The sequence below is a fragment of the Ostrea edulis genome, chromosome 5 (genome assembly GCF_947568905.1).
Source record: "Ostrea edulis chromosome 5, xbOstEdul1.1, whole genome shotgun sequence".
NCBI classification, from domain to species: domain Eukaryota; kingdom Metazoa; phylum Mollusca; class Bivalvia; order Ostreida; family Ostreidae; genus Ostrea; species Ostrea edulis.
Window position 1 is genome coordinate 17,122,922 of NC_079168.1, and position 6,004 is coordinate 17,128,925.

Here is a 6,004-nt window from a genome sequence, read left to right on the forward strand (position 1 = left end):
GGACCAAGGTCGCGAATTTGAATCCGACCTATTTCAGGCAGTTTGCTATAAACTGGGGATAAACAAAACTAGGACCACGCCCTATAGACCCCAATCAGACGGAATGGTTAAGCGATTCAACCGCACTTTGAAACAAATGCTCTCCATATTTACTCATGAAAATCCACAAGATTGGGATGATTTACTTCCCTGTTTGATGATGGCATACAGGGCTACGGAACATAAGTCTACTGGGTGTTCACCGAATCTAATGATGTTTGGGAGGGAGAACAGTTTCCCCATTGATCTAATGGCGGGATTACCCCCTGACCAGGGAAACGAAATGTGTGAAATACGATATGTAGAATGGTTAAGGCAAACCATGGAAATAGTTTTTCAATTGGCCCATGATAACCTAGGTTCATCTGCAAAAAGACAAAAACGTGATTACGATGCCCACCTCAAGAGAAGGGAAATCAGTCAAGGTGATTGGATCTGGCGCTGGTATCCCACTGAAGCAAATAAAAAACTTGGTTTGGGATGGATAGGTCCTTATTTAGTTGTAGAAGATATATCGCAGTCCGTTTGCAGAGTTCAGAGAGATGCAACATCTCCTATTATCACTGTTCATAAAGATCATCTAAAACATTACCTGGGTAGAAATCCGCCAGACAATTGGTTACTGGACAATGAGAACAACGACTCATCTGTTCTTAGTGACCTTGATGATTATCTAATTCAGACGAGTTCCCCAGTAGCACCCATTCCCCCATTAACTACTAAATCTGGACGAGTAGTTAAACCCAAGCAGATACTCGATCTATAATGTTGAATTTGCTGGAAATTTAAAAAAATAAATGTACAGATCTATTATTTTAGCATATGCATAGTTAAGTGTAAAGTATTATTTTTAGTTGTGAGGCATGTCAACATGCTTTTGATTTGATGTGTTAAAACAGTTGATGTTTATGAAAATATGCAACATATTATTTCAATATAAATCGTTTTTGTAGATGGACGTCCTGGAAATAGAGGTGGACAGTCAGGAACTGCAACAGTTCCATGAACTTGAATCCGTAAATAGAGACCATAAGGAACTGTCACAGTTCCCAGAAGAACATGATTCTAGGAAGCAGTGGTGTGCCCTGGGAATGGAGTGCCAGGTTCCGGAATGCCAACCACTGGGGAAATTCTCAAATTTTCGGAAGTATATGGCCCATTGGGCAAAAGTCCATCGGAAATACGTTCCACTATATAAATGCACCTTATGTGGCAAACAGTTTGCCATCCACTCCAAAGGAAAAGGTCATCTTAGAACCCATGGAGGACAAAACGGGGTTCTAGAAGTTAAGGACGTCCCTAATCGCTTCTACGTAAACCCAGGAACCTGTGCTCCATATAGACTAGGATCGAAAGAGGAACGCATACGACGTTTGGACGAGGAAAAATTGGAAGGACAAAGGAAGAGGAGGGCGCAAACCAAGAACTTATTCGCGCCATTTCCGTTAGCAGGGGAAAATAGGACCAACTGCAGAGATGAGGTGATAGATATCTTTCCTGGCAAAACCAGTGATAGTACACTCGTGATTAAAAGTTTGTTAGATAAGGAGAACAGGAAGATTGCGTGTACAATAATGGACGAAACGTGCACAATACCAGATTTTTGAATTCACTGACTATAATTATTTTGTGTTATGATTTACATGGACTTTAAATTTTATCTACTGTATATTATCATTATCTATTGTCAGAAATTCTATTATATTCAATTATATATTTTTATAAATAAAAATATAGTAATTGTCTAAGGGGGGAAGAATGTGGTAGTATCGGTCTATATTATCTCCATTTCATTATTTTCTACTTACTTGTCTACGTAAATTCCTATCTTCGTATTCGAGTTGTTTATTTCATGAAACAGGAAGAGAGTTATCTTTTATTTTCAAACGTATTTTATTACAAAACTTCTCATTGGTTACGTCTAGATTTATTATCAAATCACATTACAGGTAACTTTTACTTTCATTCTTTTGTTAAGAATAGTATTTAAACCCGAGCACAACCGTGCTCGGGCCTTCTGCTGAGCCATTCCTTGCAACAAGGTAAATATCAGGAGTTGCCTCACCCTGTATTTTTGATTATTGTTTCTTTATTTTTCCTATTTAGTTATATTTTTCTCTCAAGCCACATTCATTCCCCGGGATTATTATTTTGGTATTTATCATACAATTGTTGAACTTTATTAAAGGTTTAAAACTTTATTTATTTATTATTTTATTGCTAGCCTCACTCTAGGCGGACTCAAACTTACCTGGAAATATCTAAAGGGTTGAATACTTTATATAACACTTATCATCATTAAAAAAAAAAAAACACAACGCGAAGTAAAAAGAACATATCAATAGTAGTGGCAGAATGCCCAACTACTACATTTGTATAAAGAAAGATCGAACGGGCGTGGTGTTGCAAGCAATAAGAGGATTTAGTTATTGGACAAATGCGATTATAAATTTCCATATCCCATTTCATCTGCCACTTACCTTATGTCGTTTGCATGTACATGTTTATTTTTAAATACTTACGGAAGCCAGAAAGTAACATCAAACGGTAAAATTACCAACAGCAAAATACGTAGAAAATTGTGTTGTTTGGCCTCTTAATTTCAAATTCTATGCATCTAAAGTATCAAAGTATAAAACAAAATGTGTTTCTGGAGCTTGCTTACTAGTGTCTGAGGTTGAGGCCAACATTAATGATTTTGTTACGAAATAGAAAATACTACCCAACGACGAATGGAAGGCAATATTGTCGTCCCGTGGGGGTTAACATAAATAATGTTCCCCGAAACATGCAGTCAATAATTGTTATATGAAAACAATTCATAAGTAGTACGTTTGTATTTTGTTATCATTCATCAACGTTGAAAGCATTCACTTTGTAACCGGGAGGTCGTGAGTTTGAGCCCCACTTGTGTCATGACTGCGTCCAATCTAAGTACTTAAGGTAACTCCATACTCGCAGTCTTATCTGATACAAGTTTAAAATGTGTATTTATTTCCATTCATTTCAGTTAAAACTAACAAATTATCAAATACAATACATAGGTCATCACACTTTTTAAGATGGGAGACGTACACAAACATATTCATATAGCACCATCACAAAATTGCAATTTTCCTTAAACAGCGTTATCAAAATTCCATACAAACTGGTTATGACGATATAGTAGCATTCATTACAATTTCATGAAACTGTATCTTCACAAAAATATACAAAATGTTTGTAAAAAATAAAGGAAATCTATTGCATAATAGACCTTATAAGGAAATCAATAGAAACAGAGTTATTGCCCTTGGATTCAATATTTTGAAATGTATCATTGATTAATTATCTATAACTTAGACTTTTGAAATATTTTATTCTTAACAAGATTTTTTAAAATAACTATAGGAAAAGACTCCAACAAAATTGATGTTCCTATCATGCATAAATCTAAATAAATCATTGATTTTGCAAAATCTGATGACATCACAGGAGGGTGGAATTACTTTAATAATCTGAAGTTGATATCAAAAAGAGTCTGGAGTTTCTCATTGACAATGTCTTCGTAGTCTTTGGTGATCAGGTCTTCCAACAGTCTACTGAAATTCCCATGAACACGAATGGTGTTCCTTTGTTAGCTGACCTGTTTCTATATTTATATCAAGTAGAATTTATTCAAAAGATTCTACATGAGAAGAAAAAATCTCTTGCTATGACCTTCAACACAAGATACATGTAGATATATCGACGACGTTTTATATGTCGATTTGATATATCCCAGTGAACTCGAAATAAAAGACAACATAGTCGTCCGCATCTGCTTCATACTTAGATATTGTATTGAACATAGATGTTAACAGCAAACTAACAACTCAACTTTATGACAAACGGGGTGACTTCAGCTTCTCCATCGTCAACTTCTATATTTATGTTGCAATATTCCATAATCACCTGCATGTGGTGTTTATGTCTCTCAAATGATTATAGATACACAAGAGCTTGTTCTGCTTATGATAAGTTTTTCTAATGGAGACAGGCTACTGACAAACAAGTTGATGTTACAAGGGTTATAACAGTCTCGTTTAAATTCAGCACTTTGCAAATTTGATAGTCGTTATATAACGATCTATTTTACCAAAACAACGGTCACGTGATAATAACCAATTGTAGGGCAAAGTTGACATCGATACATATCGTGTTTCGCTAACAGACAGTCCGTAAAGAGTTATGCGCAGTCCCACGAAGACGATCCAAGTCATCATTTGGTGCTTAGTACCTGGGTGTAAATTAGATGGAAGGGAAAATGCGCATTTAGACGCGTACCATTGGATGCAAGGCGTGAAGTTTTACTGATATCCTCAAGATATTCCCTAGATTTATTTCCCGCGCCGACTCGCATAATTTAATCAATTGTATTTTCCTATAAAATGGTTTTATTTATTCCTTTCTATCAAAGATAGCATTTAAATGCAGGAAATTGATAGCAATTGAAATATTCCATGTTTGTTTACTTAGTTGTTATTGTAATCCGGAAGTGACATGCCCTACAATTACGTTCAACGCGCGAAAAAAAGTCGAGTGGATCCGTATCTCGAAAGTCCCGTATTGTTAAGCCGTTCTTTACATACTGATTTTGACTATAGATTACCTGATAAAAATATAGAGCTCACAGTGGATGTGATCGGTTGACAGGGGATGCTTACTCCTCCTAGACACCTGATCCCACCTCTGGTTTATCAGTGTTTGCACAACTCGTAATTTTCTATTCCTTATAGAAACTACCAGTATGAGATTGATCACTGTCCGTTATCTTCACCTTTCATACAGATGCAGACTCAGGTTCCTCCAGTATATAGATGGAACTGTAGATTACACCGCAGTTGGCATTACATTTCGCTTATTTCTACCTTTTATTTGGGGCCATCCACCTTCACTCTCGGCGACAGAGTGACCCTTTGCTGGACCATGTAGGTTCAGTTTCGTATTTGCACCCATCTAAATGCTAGGCATCATGGTGACACCAACATAATGCAGATTATTTCTTTCATAAATCTCATGCCATGTCCTTAACCTATTCTACACATTTTTACATTGGTAATGTTACTTCAAGTATGGCATATCTTCATCTTTTAATTTTGTTATCAGATTCTGAGCTCCATCAACTCGTGTGATCATGTCCACAAAACTATAACCGTATATTCCATTTCTAACTTAAAACCCCGTTTACTAAATTTACATAACGTATCACAAGATTACATACAAGTTTACACGACTACGTGCACGCTCCCTTCATGCCATCAATACACCGATCCAGTAACAAGTGGGCGTGCCAAATTTTGTCCAATCAGATAACGTCGTTTGTTTCTGCGTGCACGGTCGGACAAAATTGGCGCTTGTTTAGAATTTGTGTTGAGGTGCCGAGTTGTTTCTGTTTACCTTATTAAGGAATAGTATTGCTTATAAGATATAACATGGTGGCGCATTGCTCACACGTAAATCGGATAGCAGGTATCCAGATAAACTTATTGGCGCGAAATTCATTCCATTCCCGAAGGCTTGGTCATTATTAGAAAAAAAAACCTCTATGATCAGTTAACCTTTTTGTGATTCTAAATCTTTGTTTTGTTTTTTCATCTCTATGCATTTTTTCCAGAGCTTTATAAGGAACGGCATCGGATAAAAGTTGGCGATTACCATCATTAATTACATGTAACTCGTCCTCCTTATGAGAATCATTACATCATCCTCTAACAGCTCGCGCTGTGGATACATGTATCTCCCATTACAAAAAATTTAATTATTACACTATATTTTCGTAAGCTGTTTCTGACGTTATAAACGTTAATTTTGCGTAGTTTGTTTACAGAATGTCAAAGTGAAGCAAAATTCCCAATCATACAGGAATGTAAATGAATAACCGGGAGGGGGCGTGAGGGGTCAACATGTGATTAAAAGAATCTCCCATCATGTTTCATTTGATTTA